Source organism: Rana temporaria, chromosome 12 (genome assembly GCF_905171775.1).
Source record: "Rana temporaria chromosome 12, aRanTem1.1, whole genome shotgun sequence".
NCBI lineage: Eukaryota > Metazoa > Chordata > Amphibia > Anura > Ranidae > Rana > Rana temporaria.
The window spans coordinates 136,757,521-136,775,122 of record NC_053500.1 but is presented as its reverse complement, the minus strand read 5'-3'; the positions used below and the strand labels follow the sequence as shown (position 1 = coordinate 136,775,122).

At 54.1% G+C, this 17,602-nt stretch overlaps 1 protein-coding gene across 2 annotated transcripts in view; it reads right to left on the bottom strand.

The window, feature by feature from the left end:
- GAS7 (growth arrest specific 7) overlaps positions 1 to 17,602 on the bottom strand; it is a 180,679-nt gene that overhangs the window by 106,315 nt on the left and 56,762 nt on the right. The window lies entirely within an intron of this gene.

The window sequence follows — 17,602 nt, the reverse complement described above, 5'->3', positions numbered from 1 at the left end:
ACCGCGCTCCTGTACAGGGCCGAAATGACATTTTACGGGTCACTCCACCCAACACTAACATTTGTTACAGAAGACATTGGTGACAGAATGGAATTACCTGTTGGCTTCTCGGGGTCGAATCTTTAAGAATCCTCATTTGTGTTCACTTCCCCCGCCGCGCTCTCCGGAAAACAGAATCAAATACCCAGCAAGGTCACCCAAAGCCAAGGGCGATCATGCCAACCCCCCCAAGATAAGCATTATGTGTCGGCAAAAACACCCCCACCAATCTGCACATTACAGACATTATTCACAATGGCGGCATTCGCACATTGAATATTCCATGTATAGACTCTATGGTGAGGGAACGAGGAGTGAAAAGGGCCCAATCAGAATCCTTGTTTCATTTTCAAAACAGGGCAGCAGAAATGACACGCGGAAGTTTACTGGTTGTTATGGGAATTTTTTTTATTTTTTATGTTTCATTAAAAAAAATTAAATATTTTATTTCTATCTCCCCCCCATCCAGGCTTCTCACTCTTTATTCCACCCCCCACTTTTTCTTGTGGCCGGGGGGGGGGGGGATCATCTCCCAGAATTAGATGAGATTTCCCATCTCAGACATTCTCGCTCACGTTTAGGTGACAGTAATGCCGGCTCTGAAAATCTCCCCAAGCCTCCAGATCAGCTGTAAGACCGCCGATTCGCAGATTTCAGAGTCAGAAAGGAAATCGGCTTCATAAATATGGAGACGGCAGAGAGCCCGGCGGACAGATCTATGGGCCGGCTTAGTGCGGAGCGCGCGGCTCTCATACACTCCATACTGAGGGATTACACTGCGAATATCACCAACAGCCAACACTCCACTGACCTGGTTTATAGGTATATAAAAACACTATACTGTCAAAAGTATTGGGACGCCTGCCTTTACATGCACATGACCTTTATTGGCATCCCAGTCTTAGTCCGTAGGGTTCAATATTGCGTTGGCCCCGCCCTTTGCAGCTATAACAGCTTCAACTCTTCTGGGAAGGCCGTCCACAAGGTTTAGGAGTGTCTATGGGAATGTTTGATCATTCTTCCAGAAGTGCATTTGTGAGGTCAGGCACTGATGTTGGACAAGAAGGCCTGGCTCATAGGACTGTGTGCAGGTCAGTCAAGTTCCTCCACCCCAAACTCGCTCATCCATGTCTTTATGGACCTTGCCTTGTGCACTGGTCCAAATCATTTGGTAGAGAGGAGATTATGGTGTGGGGTTGTTTTTCAGGGGGTTGCGATTGGTCCAGCGGTGGTCCGTCCATAGAGGGCGCTGGAGCGCCGACCCCTCTGGCTCCGCACCACCACTGAACATAACATACATTCATGCATTGCATGAATGTATGTTATTGTTGCCAGCTGCCGCTGGTCTATTTAGATGGCCGGACATTGAGCGCCGACCACCTGAATAACGGCAGCTGGTTGGCTGTGCGGAAGTGCCTATCAGAACCAGCGGCTTTCCGAGTACAACCCTCGTCCTCCCAGATGCTTTATCCAGGGAACGTACGGGGTGAGTTCCTTGAATAAGACTGACGGCCGTCTCAGCCAATCAGGTTCGCCGATTCTGGTTATCGGTAACCTGATTGGCTGAAGCGTCACCAAGGTGAGAGAAGACATCGAGGGACGTGGAAGGATTAAGGTAAGTGCGTTTTACAGGGCACAGCGGCGACAATGGGCACAGTGGCATCAATGGGCACAGTGGCAACAATTAAAGGGCACAGTGGCAACAATGGGCACAGTAGTGACAATGGGCACAGTGGCATCAATGGGCACAGTAGTGACAATGGGCACAGTAGTGACAATGGGCATAGTGGCGACAATTGAGGGGCACAGTGGCTGCGTTTGATGGCATGGCACAGTGGTGACAATTGATGGCACAGTGGCTGTGTTTGATGGCATGGCACAGTGACTGCGTTTGATGGCATGGCACAGTGGTGACAATTGATGGCACAGTGGCTGCGTTTGATGGCATGGCACAGTGACTGCGTTTGATGGCATGGCACAGTGGTGATAATTGATGGCACAGTGGCTGCGTTTGATGGCATGGCACAGTGGTGACAATTGATGGCACAGTGACTGCGTTTGATGGCATGGCACAGTGGTGACAATTGATGGCACAGTGGTTGCATTTGATGGGCACAGTGAGGCTGCAATTTTTTTCTTTTTACGTTTGCACCCCCCCAAACATTTTGAGCACCAGCCGCCACTGGATTGGTCCCTTAGTTCCAGTGAAGGAAACTCTTAAGGCGTCAGCATACCAAGACATTTTGGACAATTTCATGCTCCCAACTTTGTGGGAACAGTTTGGGGACGGCCCCTTCCTGTTCCATCATGACTGCACACCAGTGCACAAAGCAAGGTCCATAAAGACATGGATGAGTGAGTTTGGGGTGGAGGAACTTGACTGACCTGCACAGAGTCCTGACCTCAACCCAATACAACACCTTTGGGATGAACTAGAGTGGAGACTGTGAGCCAGGCCTTCTTGTCCAACACAAATGTGCTTCTGGAAGAACGGTCAAACATTCCCATAGACACAAGCCCTGTACACACGGCCAGGAATCCCGTCTGTTTGAAAACCCGTCAGTTTTCCCATCGGGGTTCCTGCCAAGCTGGCCTTGAAAAGCCATGTATACACACGGCCACACAAAAGACCCGCCGTTATTTTGAATGGCAAGAACGCGGTGACGTCAAAGACTATGCCGAGCCAGCTAAATTACGTTCTATGCTACCGCGCATGCGTCGAATTGTTATCGAGCATGCGCGGTTTATTTCCCCTTCAGGTAAGCATACAGACGACCGGTTTTCTCGGCAGGAAACACTCCCGACGGGAAAAAAGAGTTCTCTATTTTTTTTTTCCGGCAGTTTTCATGCCGGGAAAACCGGTCATGTGTACGAGGCTACATTCCTAAGGCTGCATTCACACTATAGCGTACTGTATCGCGGCGTTTTGTCCCGCGAATTGCGGCGGCAAATAGCAGCGTTTTGTACCGCGATTCGCGGCGACAAAACGCCGCGATTGTGAATGCAGCCTGTGACCCCCTCTATGGAGATGGTTCACATCTCCTAGCCGAACGCCGAAAGACGCCTGAAAAAAAGGTCCGGGACCTTTTTTCAGGCGGCAGGCGTCAGGCGTCCGGCATGGAGATGTGAACCATCTCCATAGAGGGCAATGCTAAAGCATGGCGTGTCGGGGCGGCAGCGGCGTTCACACTACAGGCGTACATACGCCTAGGTGTGAACGGGGCCTAAAACTTGTGGACGGCCTTCCCAGAAGAGTTGAAGGTGTTATAGCTGCAAAGGGCGGGGCCAACTCAATATTGAACCCAAGGACTAAGGGCTAGATTCAGATAGATCAACGGATCTTTAGATCAGCGTGATCTATGTGATTTAAGATCCGCTGCCGCAAGTTTGAGAGGCAAGTGGGTAATTCACAAAACACTTACCTCCAAACTTGCGGCGGCGGATCGTAAATCCCCCGGCGGAATTAAAATTCCGCGGCTAGGGGGAGTGTACTATTTAAATCAGGCGCGTCCCCGTGCCGATTTAAATGCGCATGCGCCGTCCGTGCAATTTCCCGGCATGCATTGCTCCCACTGACGTCGCTACGACGTCAGTGGTTTCGGCGTGAGCGTAACTTGCGACGATCGGGTTTGAGAATCGGCGTACGCAAACGACTTTAAAAAAAAATTTGACGCGGGAACGACGGCTATACTTAAAATTGGCGGCGCCTCATAGAAGCAGGGGTAAGTATACGCCAGGAAAACCGCTACGTAAACGTCGTAACAAACTGCGTCGGGCCCGCGTACGTTCGTGAATTGGCGTATCTCGCTGATTTACATATTAATCAGCGACAACGCCCCCCGCGGCCGTTTTTAAATTGCAGTTAAGATCCGACGGTGTAACACAGTTACACCTGTCGGATCTTAGGCATATCTATGCGTAACTGATTCTATGAATCAGGCGCATAGATAGGACCAGTGTAAGTCAGAGATACGACGGCGTATCAGGAGATACACCGTCATATCTCTCTGTGAATCTAGCCCTAAGACTGGAATGCCAATAAAGGTCATGTGCATGTAAAGGCAGGCGTCCCAATACTTTTGACAATATAATGTGTGTATATATAAATAAATGTCCTCTGAGACTTTTCCACATATTGTAACTTCCTCATCCTTTCCTCTCTTGGCCTTCACTAGCAGCAGATCTGTATCCTGTGAGATGGGCTGGAATGCAGGCGTAGTAAACAATCATACGCCGGCCACTTACCATGATTTACAATATACTCGTGTGTCCATGTCCCTCCATCTGTATCTAAGGATGCACTCACACGTGGAGACCAGAGCGTCCGTCCATGGAGGTCTACACTGCTGGGATAGTCAGAGTGACATCTACCAAATAAGCACTAGGGAGTGGTGGCGCTCCGCGGTGGCAGTTAATGATGGCATGTGGGGTTCCAGCACCCTGCACCTCTGGACCCCTTTACATTACACAGCACCCTGCACCTCTGGACCCCTTTACATTACACAGCACCCTGCACCTCTGGACCCCTTTACATTACACAGCACCCTGCACCTCTGGGCCCCTTTACATTACACAGCACCCTGCACCTCTGGGCCCCTTTACATTACACAGCACCCTGCACCTCTGGACCCCTTTACATTACACAGCACCCTGCACCTCTGGGCCCCTTTACATTACACAGCACCCTGCACCTCTGGACCCCTTTAAATTACACAGACACCACCCTAACAGTTCTGGACCCCCTGCATGTTACACTTGGGGGAGAAGTGACATGCGGCCCACCGGGCATATGCCCTTTATGCCCTATGGCCAGTCTGGGCCTGTCAAGAGGTTCCTAGGGGTTCCTTCAGCATTTTTTTTTTTGCCTCTAAGATAAGTTCCCACTGACACCATTGATCTTTTTAGCTATCTGTAGGGGGGTAATTCTTCCCAATGACCACAAGTGTAATGTAAGGTGAACAGATTTTTAAAATGAAATCCGGGGACATACTTTTTTTTTTTTTACTAGTAATGGCGGCAATCAGCGACCCTCTGCCCATCCCTGCCGCCGCCGCCGCCCGCCTCACAGCCTGTCAATCAAGTCTTAAGCCTCATACACACGATCAGTCCATCCAATGAGAACGGTCTGAAGGACTGTTGTCATCGGTCAACCGATGAAGCTGACGGATGGTCCGTCGCGCCTACACACCATTGGTTAATTAACCCATCGTGTCAGAATGCGGACACGTAAACCACATACGACGGCACTATAAGGGGAAGTTCAAATCCAATGGCGCCACCCTTGGGGCTGCTTTAGCTGATTTTGTGTTAGTAAAAGACGATTCGCGCTTTTCTGTCTGTTACAGCGTGATGAATGTGCTTACTCCAAAACGAACGCTAGTTTTACAAGAACGAGCGCTCCCGTCCCCTCATTTAGTCTGAGCATGCGTGGATTTTTAACCGATGGTCGTGCGTACTAATGATCGGTTTTAACCTATCGGTTAGGCGTCCATCGGTTAAATTTTAAGTTCTCTTTTTTTTGACCGAAGGATAACTGACCGATGGGGCCCACACACGATCGGTTTGGACCGATGAAAACGGTCCTTCAGACCGTTGTCCTCTGGCGATCCTATCGTGTGTACGAGGCCTTAGGCCGCGTACATACGATCGGTCAAAACCGATGAAAATCAACTGAAGGACCGTTTCATCAGTCCAAACTGATTGTGTGTATGCCCCATCGGTCAGTTATCCTTCGGTCAAAAAAAAAGAGAACTTGCTTTAAAATTGAACCGATCGTTAGTATGCAAAAGCATTGGTTAAAAACCCGCGCATGCTCAGAATCAAATCGACGCATGCTTGGAAGCATTGAACTTCGTTTTTTTCAGCACGTCGTTGTGTTTTACGTCACCGCGTTCTGACGCGATCGGTTTAATAACTGATGGTGTGTACGCACAACAGACCATCAGTCAGCTTCATCAGATGGACTGATCGTGTGTACGCGGCCTTACTCTCCGGGCCCCCGGCTACTACTGGGTGGAGAGCGGAAGAAGATCACTCCCCCAAGGAAGCCAAGGAGATAATCAGGCTGGTGGCTGGCCAGGACTTGAGCCAAGGCAGAAGAACATGTGAGTGAAATATCCCGTCCACTCCGATAAGCACACGATCATCAGAAAGGAGCACAGATAGTGGAAAAATACACCCCCCCTAAGCTAGTAGGAGCGCCAGAGCGGGGGGTGTAATTCAGATTTTTATTTTATTTTGCTCGGTCTTTGAAATTGCCCCCTAGTGGCACTGCCCGAGGGCCCTATGCCACTAGGGGGCCCCATCAGGGTTGCCAGGCTCAATAAAACCAGGGACAGTATGTAAAAATCTATGTTTTTTTTTACATCTGTCCTTGATATGTCCGAAACCGACATGATTTTGATGTGAAAATCCTGAGATTTTAGCTGCCCCACCTCCTGGCGTGGTGGTCATCTGTAAGCCCAGGGGCCTCATAATCTTCTATTGCCCGGGGGCCCCATGAGTTGTCAGTCCGCCCCTGAGGACAGTGCCATGTAAAATAATATTATTATTATTGATAATAATAATAATAATAATAATAAATGATTTGGAGCCTCTGACCAGAATCCCTCCTGGCCCATGAAGGTGAAGATGGCGTCCCTCCAGCGTTATCGGTACTTACCGGAGTGTCGCTCGGCTCCCTCCGCCGCGTCTTGTCGCAGCTCCGCCGCCACTTCCAGCTACTGAGCATAAATAATGTCAAAGCTCAAAATATAAGAGGAAAAGGGAAATATATGACAGCGAGCTGTGAGGTCACCGCATTGAGCAATCTTTATGACTTCTGTACCCGATGCTTCCTGCCACCCGTCATTCACCGACGGCGTCTTTCTGAACCCCCCCGACCTCTGTCTGGTCAGACGATTAGATCATACGGGGGGCGCAATGCTGCAGATGGGCTCCGGGTCGCCATTTACAAAGGGAAATAAAAGAACGGATTGTAGAACATGAGTCTGGCGCCGTGCCCGACGAGATGGTACAAAGGGCGACTTAGAAGAAATCTTGTTTTCAGAGATGTCCCGGGAACAAGACGGCGATTATCCTCATCCTAATATGTGTCGCCGCCGTTCTCCCAACTGGATACAATGATAACATTGTACCAACATAATATCCTGCAGAGCTACACAGTGTGCCAGATGAGCTTACACTCTAATGTCCCACCAAAGTCACACACTATTAATATCATTTTTTTTTTCTGACATATACCACAGTGTTGTACAGAGAACACTGAGACGGTCAACATCAGTCTCCGAACCAAAGAAGCTGACATTCTAACCGCCCTGCCACACAGTATTATCAATATACATTTATATAGCTCTGACATATACCACAGTGCTGTACGGAGAAAACTGAGCCAGCCACATCAGTCTCTGAACCAAAGGAGCTGACACTCTAACCGCCCTGCCACACAGTATTATCAATATACATTTATATAGCTCTGACATATACCACAGTGCTGTACGGAGAAAACTGAGCCTCAGGAGCTTACACTCTAATGCCCCACCATATTCACACAGTATTATCAGTACATATTTATATAGCGCTGACATATATCACAGTGCGGTACAAAAAACACTGAGCCAGTCACATCAGTCTCTGACCCGCTTACACTCTAAACCCCCCCCCTCCCCCCAGTATTAGCAATATACATTTATATAACTCCGACATATACCACAGTGCTGTACAGAGAACACTGAGCCAGTCACATCAATCTCTGAACCAAAGGAGCTTACACTCGGATGTCCCACCAAATTCACACAGTATTATCAATATACATTTATCACATCAGATACAAACCCCCCCTATCACATCAGAGACCCCCTTGATGCCAGTCTCCCCCCTTCCTTCGCGTAAGAGACCGCTCCATCACTTCAGATGCTTCACTCCATTACATCAGAGATCTCCCCCTTCACATTAGAGTTCCTCCTTATAGCCAGAGTCCCCCCATCACATCAGAGGTCCTGCCATCAAATCAGAATTCCCCCACCATGTCGGAGTCACCCCTTCATGACAGAGGCCCTCCATCAAATCAGAAGTCTCCCATCAAGTCGGAGGTCTTGCATCATCTCAGGCGGTCCCCCTAACACATCTGAGATCCCCCACCTTTACATCAGAGGGACCCCCTTGCACTCTAGAGACCCCCCCCCCCCAATCACATCAGATAACCTCCATCACATCAGAGTTCCTCCTTGATGTCAAAGTCTCCGCGTACCTTCACGTAAGAGACCCCTCCATTACATCAGAGATCCCCCCCTTTCACATTAGATTTCCTCCTTATAGTCAGAGCCCGCCCCCCCATCACATCAAAGGTCCTGTGATCAAATCAGAATTCCTCCGCCATGTTGGAGTCACCCCTTCATGCCAGAGGCCCCTATCACATCAGAAGTCTCCCATAAAGACAGAGGCCCCAATCATATAAGAGGTCCCCCTATCACATCTGAGGTCCCCCATCACATCAGAGATCCCCCTACCCTATGACATCAGAGGTCCGCCACCTTTACATCAGAGTATCCCTCCATCATATCAGAGGGACCCCCTTGCACGCCAGAGACCTATCACATCAGATACCCTCCATCACATCAGATACCCTCCATCACATCAGAGTTCCTCCTTGATGTCAACGTCTCCCCCCCAACTTCACGCAAAAGACCCCTCCATCACATTAGAGCCTCCTCCCCATTACATCAGAGTTCCCCCCCCCATCACATTAGAGTTCCTCCTTATAGTGAGAGTCCCCCATCACACCAGAGATCCCCTGATGTCAGAGGTCCTGCCATCGAATCAGGATTCCCCCACCATGTCAAAGACACCCCTTTATGCAAGAAGTCCCCCATCACATCAGAAGTCTCCTATCAAGTCAGAAGTCCAGATCACATTAGATGCCCCCTATTACGTTGGAAGTTCCCCATCATGTCAGAGGCCCCCCATCACATCAGGTTCCCTTCTTCACATCAGAGGCCCCCATCACAACGGAAGTCCTCCATCATATCAGAGTCCCCCGTTGATATCAAAGCCTTCCCTCCTTCATATCAGAGTCATCCCTTGATGTCAAAGGTTCCCCCCCCCCCCTTCATGTAAGAGACCCACCCTATCACATCAGAGGCTCCACCCCATTACATCAGAGGTCCCCCCAACAAGTCAGAGATCCCCCATCACATCAGATGTCACACATCAAGTTGGAGGTCCCCCATCATGTCAGAGGTGCCCCCATCATATCAATATCCCCCTATCACCTCTAAAGCCCCTCATCTGGTTAGAAGACCCCCATCATGGCAGAGGTCCTGCCATCACATCAGAGTCCCTCCATCATCACAGCGCCCCCATATCGCATCCCCCCGTCCTCCCGCACAATGGCAATTCATGATGCCGATTCAGGGCAACTGGGCCCTGTGCTAGCGGGACCCCGGGGGAACCCAGATGGCACCGTGGCTGAGAACCGCTGATAGACGGTATATGTGGATGAAAGTACATACATAGCCAGATTCACAAAGAGTTACGTCGGCGTATCAGTAGATACGCCGTCGTAAGTCAGAATCTGCGCCGTCGTATATTTAAGCGTATTCTGGAAACCAGATGCGCTTAAATTAGGCTAAGATACGAGCGGCCTAAGTCTCCTATGCCGTCGTATCTTAGGGTGCATATTTACGCTGGCCGCTAGGTGGCGCTTCCGTTGTTTTCCGCGTTGAATATGCAAATGAGCAAGATACGCCGATTCACGAACGTACGTACGCCCGTCGCAATTAGTTACACCGTTTACGTAAGACATACGCCGGCGTAAAGATAAAGCTGCTCTCTAGGTGGCGCAGTCCATGTAAAGTATGGACGTCGGAACAGGCCTATCTTTTTACGTCGTTTGCGTAAGTTACGTTCACGTCGTAGGCAGTGTTCGACGTATATTAGGCATTCTATCCGACGCATGCGCACTGGGATACGTCCACGGACGGCGCATGCGCCGTACGTTCAAAACGTCAATTACGTGGGGTCATGCTTTATTAGCATAAAACACGCTCACCTCTTCCCAATTTGAATTAGGCGCGCTTACGCCGGCACATTTACGCTACGCCGCCGTAACTTAGGACGTAAGTGCTTTGTGAATACAGAACTTGCTTCTCTAACTTGCGGTGGCGTAGTGTATATGCGATACGCCGGCTCAAACATATGCCGCCCTACGTGAATCTAGGCCACAGTATACTAACACACTATGGGCTGGATTCACGTAGATCCGTGCATTTTTACGGCGGCGTAGCGTATTTACGCTACGCCGCCGTAAGTTAGAGAGGCAAGTGCTGTATTCACAAAGCACTTGCCTCCTAACTTACGGCGGCGTAGCGTAAATGGGGCCGGCGTAAGCGCGCCTAATTCAAATGGGGATGATGTGGGCGTGTCTTATTTAAATTAATGGTGACCCCGCGTATTTTACGCATGCGCCGTTCGTGAAAGAATCCCAGTGCGCATGCTCAAAATTCCGCGGCAAATCGTCATTGCTTTCGACGTGAACGTAAATTATGTCCAGCCCTATTCTCGAACGACTTACGCAAACGACGTAAAAAAAAAATCAAAATTTGACGCGGGAACGACGTCCATACTTAACATTGCGTACGCCTCATAATAGCAGGAGCAACCTTACGCCGAAAAAGCCTAACGTAAACGACGTAACAAAATAGCGCCGGGCGTATGTACGTTTGTGAATCGGCGTATCTAGGTCATTTGCATGATAATCGGGGGGCGTCCCGGGGGGACCATGAAACAGGAGGCTGTCCCATAGGAAATAATGGTGATTTTTTATGGGGCCCCCCTCGTGTGGCCCTATAATCCCCTCACACTGTACCACCATTTCTTTGTTATTCATGCTGCGATCTGCCAGGAAATTGGGGGCAAAGGACTGAGACAACGTGTGTGTGCAGGGACAATGCTGTCCCCACTTCCTTCCTGTGCTGAAGAGGCGAGCGTGTTTATCCTCCCTCCGCACTCCACAGGCAGGGGAGCTGCACATCAGCTTTGTTCTGCGTGGGAAAGTTTATTGTCACAACCCGAAAAAGGCATTCAGAGGGAAACTCAAATCTATATTCAGCCTGTTAGTCTCCTCAATCTTATGTGAAAGTTTCCATTTTCACATCCTTGCTGTTCCATATTTCTAAGGCTGCAGGTTATTTATAAACTTGCAGGTTCTCCCCCTAGTGGCGGTTTGTATGGCAGACGTGGAATATTAGCAGTTTTGCTTATCTAAACCCAAATGTCATATTGCAGCTGATCAGTCCTTTGATGTGGCGGCTGCATTGGTTTTTAGGCCTTTTCCCTTTATTGGTCATCCTGACAGTTACACACCTTCCTGTCTTATTGTGACAACGCTCATTTCTCCATTGTATCTATGGAGGGAGCCATGGTTGTCCCCATGGTTGGACGGGGAGATAAGTAGTTTACAGAAGAAAGATGACATTGCTTTGTAGTCTTCCCATCTCACAGGAAGTGACTAGCGCACTGCATTTCTGAGAGGATCAACAAGTATTATAAAAGATGGGAGAGAAATGGGGGAGGTGGAGAGAAAGGGCAATGAGAGATGGGATGGAAGGGGATGGTGGTGGTGGGGGAAAGGAAGGTGGGGAAGAAATGGTGGTGGGAGGGAAGGTGAGGGAGAGATGGTGGTGAGGGTGAAAGATGGTGGTTGTGGGGGAAAGTGGTGGGGAGGGTTGAGGAAGGTAGGGGAGAGGTGGTGTGTGTGGGTGGGGGAGAGATAGTGAGGGGGAGAGGGTGGTAGGGAAGAGAGGAAGGTGAGGGAGAGAGGGTGGTGGGGGGAGAGGAAGGTGAGGGAGAGAGGGTGGTGGGGGGAGAGGAAGGTGAGGGAGAGAGGGTGGTGGGGGGGGGGAGTGGAAGGTGAGGGAGAGATGATGGTGGGGGGGAGAGGAAGGTGAGGGAGAGAGGGTGGTGGGGGGGAGCGGAAGGTGAGGGAGAGAGGGTGGTGGGGGGAGAGGAAGGTGAGGTAGAGAGGCTGGTGGGGGGGGGAGAGGAAGGTGAGGGAGAGAGGGTGGCGGGGGGGGGAGAGGAAGGTGAGGGAGAGAGGGTGGGGGGGGGGGAAGGTGAAGGAGAGATGGTGGTGTGGAGGAGAGGAAGGTGAGGGAGAGAGGGTGGTGGGGGGAAGAGGAAGGTGAGGGAGAGAGGGTGGTGGGGGGGAGAGGAAGGTGAGGGAGAGAGGGTGGTGAGGGAGAGAGGGTGGTGGGGGGAGAGGAAGGTGAGGGAGAGATGGTGGTGGGGGAGAGGAAGGTGAGGGAGAGATGGTGATGGGGGGGGGAGGAAGGTGAGGGAGAGAGGGTGGCGGGGGGGAGAGAGGAAGGTGAGGGAGAGAGGGTGGTGGGGGGGAGAGAAAGGTGAGGGAGAGATGGTGGTCAGGGGGGGAGGAAGGTGAGGGAGAGAGGGTGGTGGGGGGAGAGGAAGGTGAGGGAGCGAGGGTGGTGGGGGGAGAGGAAGGTGAGGGAGAGAGGGTGGTGGGGGGAGAGGAAGGTGAGGGAGAGAGGGTGGTGGGGGGAGAGGAAGGTGAGGGAGATAGGGTGGCGGGGGGAGAGGAAGGTGAGGGAGAGAGGGTGGCGGTGGGGGGGGGGAGGGGGGGGGGGGGGAGGGGGGGGGGGGGGGGGGGGGGGGGGGGGGGGGGGGGGGGGGGGGGGGGGGGGAGGGGGGGGGGGGGGGGGGGGAGGGGGGGGGGGGGGGGGGGGGGGGGGGGGGGGGGGGGGGGGGGGGGGGGGGGGAGGGGGGGGGGGGGGGGGGGGGGGGGGGGGGGAGGGGGGGGGGGGGGGGGGGGGGGGGGGAGGGGGGGGGGGGGGGGGGGGGGGGAGGGGGGGGGGGGGGGGGGGGGGGGGGGGGGGGGGGGGGGAGGGGGGGGGGGGGGGGGGGGGGGGGGGGGGGAGGGGGGGGGGGGGGGGGGGGGGGGGAGGGGGGGGGGGGGGGGGGAGGGGGGGGGGGGGGGGGGGGGGGGGGGGGGGGGGGGGGGGGGGGGGGGAGGGGGGGGGGGGGGGGGGGGGGGGGGGGGGGGGGGGGGGGGGGGGGGGGGGGGGGGGGGGGGGGGGGGGGGAGGGGGGGGGGGGGGGGGGGGGGGGAGGGGGGGGGGGGGGGAGGGGGGGGGGGGGGGGGGGGGGGAGGGGGGGGGGGGGGGGGGGGGGGGGGGGGAGGGGGGGGGGGGGGGGGGGGGGGGGGGGGGGGGGGGGGGAGGGGGGGGGGGGGGGGGGGGGGGGGGGGAGGGGGGGGGGGGGGGGGGGGGGGGGGGGGGGGGGGGGGGGGGGGGGGGGGGGGGGGGGGAGGGGGGGGGGGGGGGGGGGGGGGGGGGGGGGGGGGGGGGGGGGGGGGGGAGGGGGGGGGGGGGGGGGGGGGGGGGGGGGGGGGGGGGGGGGAGGGGGGGGGGGGGGGGGGGGGGGGGGGGGGGGGGGGGGGGAGGGGGGGGGGGGGGGGGGGGGGGGGGGGAGGGGGGGGGGGGGGGGGGGGGGGGGGGGGGGGGGGGGGGGGGGGGGGGGGGGGGGGGGGGGGGGGGGGGGGGGGGGGGGGGGGGGGGGGAGGGGGGGGGGGGGGGGGGGGGGGGGGAGGGGGGGGGGGGGGGGGGGGGAGGGGGGGGGGGGGAGGGGGGGGGGGGGGGGGGGGGGGGGGGGGGGGGGGGGGGGGGGGGGGGGAGGGGGGGGGGGGGGGGGGGGGGGGGGGGGAGGGGGGGGGGGGGGGGGGGGGGGGGGGGGGGAGGGGGGGGGGGGGGGGGGGGGGGGGAGGGGGGGGGGGGGGGGGGGGGGGGGGGGGGGGGGGGGGGGGGGGGGGGGGGGGGGGGGGGGGGGGGGGGGGGGGGGGGGGGGGGGGGGGGGAGGGGGGGGGGGGGGGGGGGGGGGGGGGGGGAGGGGGGGGGGGGGGGGGGGGGGGGGGGGGGGGGGGGGGGGGGGGGGGGGAGGGGTGGTGGGGGGTGGAGGATGGTGAGGGAGAGATATTGGTGGGGGAAAGGAAGGTTGGGGGGGGGGGGGAGTTGAAAGTGAATATTTGCTGAGCCGGATTACTAGAAGCGCCTCTACTCATCTCTGTGAGCCAAGAAGGGAAAACCCGGAGGGCAGAGCGTTGCATAAGGTGGAAGTTGGTGACCTTATTGGGGAACTACAAACTGAAACCTGACTTTGTTATTCTCAATGTACCAAGAAATGGGCACCTGGACCCCCCGACGCCGCACACACAGAGTGTCGCTCTCTTCTCACACTTTGCTCATCTCCGGCTTTTATAGTTTGGAATATTACAGAGAAATATTTGGTTTCTATGGTATTCGGAGGAGAGAGAGAGAGAGAGATCCACAACATCTCTGTGTGCTTCCCGTCACCATGGTGATAACAATAGAATCCACCGATACAATGTAACAAGAAGATCCGTCCAGGACAAGGACACCGGAGAGATCGGAGATCAGACACGTCATGACCAACTCCGCGCCTACACAGGACGCCGATACTCCTCCCCACCTGTATAATATAACTTATATCTGGAGAGCGGTGATGTCACTCCTGTATAATATATCTTATATCTGGAGAGCGGTGATGTCACTCCTGTATAATATATCTTATATCTGGAGAGCGGTGATGTCACTTCTGTATAATATATCTTATATCTGGAGAGTGGTGATGTCACTCCTGTATAATATAACTTATATCTGGAGAGCGGTGATGTCACTCCTGTATAATATATCTTATATCTGGAGAGTGGTGATGTCACTCCTGTATAATATAACAATTTGTAGCCACGCCTTAAACACGTTGTAATCACCATCGGGTTTGTGACGCATTGCGATAGACGCGATTGGAGGCAGTTGCAAAGCATCAACCTTTGACCTTGCCGCAACGCTAGGCATGGATCATCAGGCCACGTGTACACCTCTATCCCCACCCAAGTGTGCGTGGCGTTGATAGGCGTCCGAAAGCGGTAAAAATACGACCCAACTGCTTATTTCCAACACCTGCGTGATGAAGGCCCTACGACGCACGTCGGAACGCGGTACGAAGTACTCCTGCCGCAAAGAAACGCTATAGTAGTGAGAAGGGTCCCTGAAACGGAGTCCCGTTTTAAATCTTAAATACGACAGCAAACCAAAAACTGCGCACCTCGTGAACAAAAAAAACAAAAAACGGCGAGATCTTATTTACACGCCAAAATGAATAAACACCTCGGGAGCCGCGGACAGATGGGAGTTGTTTGTCACCCGATTGGTGTTTTGACTTCATCGGCGTAAAAAACTTCAACAAAGTTGTCGGGGAACATTTGTTATTGTTGTTGAAGGGCCCGGAGACCCGCCGTACGGCGTCTCCATGGCGACGCAGCGTTTAATCACACATTACGCCTTCGCCCGCTGCAGACCTTCCTTAGCGAAAAACTAAAAAAAATAAAACGTGCAACGACTTCAAACAATAAACAGCCGAGCGTCCCCTGACAACCGCTTCACAGATGAAATCATTTCTCGCCAACACAGAGAAAAAAGTGACTTCCTGGCAGAAGGCGGCGGCGCGGTGCCGCGCCGGGATGCGGGGAGAACAGGAGACATTTATAAGTTTGAAACAGAATTTAGGGAACAACTTTTTTTTTTTTTTGCTGATGATCTGTAATTCATCTTTATACTGAGCTTTTACACACCTGCTGAAAGGTGAAATCAGGCTTGCAGGGTCGGCTCTGTAAGAGGTAGGGCAGGAAGAGGAGGTACTTAGATAGGTGTCGCCAGCATGGTACTGATCTGTTGTTGTCCAGATAGATAGACCGCCACCAAGGCATGCCTCATACTTATCCACTGATGTGCCTCCAGAGCCAGTGGCTCCTCGGAGGGGGAGGAGTTTACTTCCTAAATACTTAAAAAAAAAAAAACAGCAGTGTAGGCCCCATAAATGAATGTTTGGGTTCCTCTGAACTGGGCTTTCTATAGACGGTACAACCGATTGTCCATTGCAGCTCCTTAGCTTCAGAAGTTGACTGCAATTCCTCGGCACAAATTACGATACCTTCTTATAGGGCCAGAGTGGTGATGATGTCCTTGTTCTTACCCATCCACCAAGCTCTTCGTGGGTGGTGCAGCCTGGTGACCCTCAGAAAGCTCCTCCTCCCTTCGATGAAGCTTGGCTGCTCCTCCTGAGGTCAGAGTGACCATTCATCTAGGTTTCAGCTAGCTCTGTCCACTTGATCCCCATGACTAAGCTCCAAGGGGCGTAGTGAAATGCGTTGGGGGCGTGGCCTGGTTGGAGTCCAGGCTGAGGTTACCACTCCAGGACACCTAGATGTGCGACTTTTAGGGGCCACCCCATTGTTCTTACGAATCCACCAAGCTCTTCGTGGGTGGTGCAGCCTGGTGACGCTCAGAAAGCTCCTCCTCCCTTCGATGAAGCTTGGCTGCTCCTCCTGAGGTCAGAGTGACCATTCATCTAGTTTCAGCTAGCTCTGTCCACTTGATCCCCATGACTAAGCTCCAAGGGGCGTAGTGAAATGCTTTGGGGGCGTGGCCTGGTTGGAGTCCAGGCTGAGGTTACCACTCTTGGATGTGCGACTTTTAGGGTCCACCCCATTGTTCTTACGAACCCACCAAGCTCTTCGTGGGTGGTGCAGCCTGGTGACGCTCAGAAGCTCCTCCCCCCTGTGATGAAGCTTGGCTGCTTCCCCATGAGTTTAGAGTGACCATTAATACATTCTCTTTCTCCATGTGATATGGAGCTGATAAGCCCCCTTATCAGCTCCATATCACATGGAGAAAGAGAATGTATTAATGGTCACTCTGACCTCAGGAGGAGCAGCCAAGCTTCATCACAGGGGGGAGGAGCTTCTGAGTGTCACCAGGCTGCACCACCCACAAAGAGCTTGGTGGATTCGTAAGAACAATGGGGTGGACCCTAAAAGTCGCACATCTAGTTGTCCTGGAGCGGTAACCTCAGCCTGGACTCCAACCAGGCCACGCCCCCAACGCATTTCACTACGTCCCTTGGAGAAGGCAGAGAATAAGGGAAAAGAAGGCAGAGAAGAAGGGAGAGAAGAAGGGAGAGAGGAAGGGAGAGAGGAAGGGAGAGAAGAAGGGAGGTGAGAAGGGAGGAGAGAAGGGAGGTGAGAAGGGATCGGAAAAAAAGGGAGAGAGGGAGGGAAAGAGAAGAAGGGAGGGGAAAGGTAGAGAAGAAGGGAGAAAAGAGGGGAGAGAGGAGAGGGAGAGGAGAGAGGGAGAGAAGAAGGGAGAGGAAAGAGAGGAGAGAGGGAGAGAACAATGGAGAGTGGAAGGGAGCGGAGAAGGGAGAGAGAAGAGGGAGAGGAGAAGAGGAGTGAGGGAAGGGAGAAGAGAGAGAGAGAGAAGAGAGGAGAGAAGGGAAAGGAGAAGGGAGAGGAGGAGGGAGAGAAGGGAGAAGAGAGAGAGAGAAGAGAGGAGAGAAGGGAAGGGAGAGGAGGAGGGAGAGAAGGGAGAAGAGAAGGAGAGAAGAGAGAAGAGAAGGGAGAAGAGAGGGAGAGAAGGGAGAAGAGAGTATAGAGGGAGAGAAGGGAGAAGAAAAGGGAGAGAAGAAGGGAGAGGAGA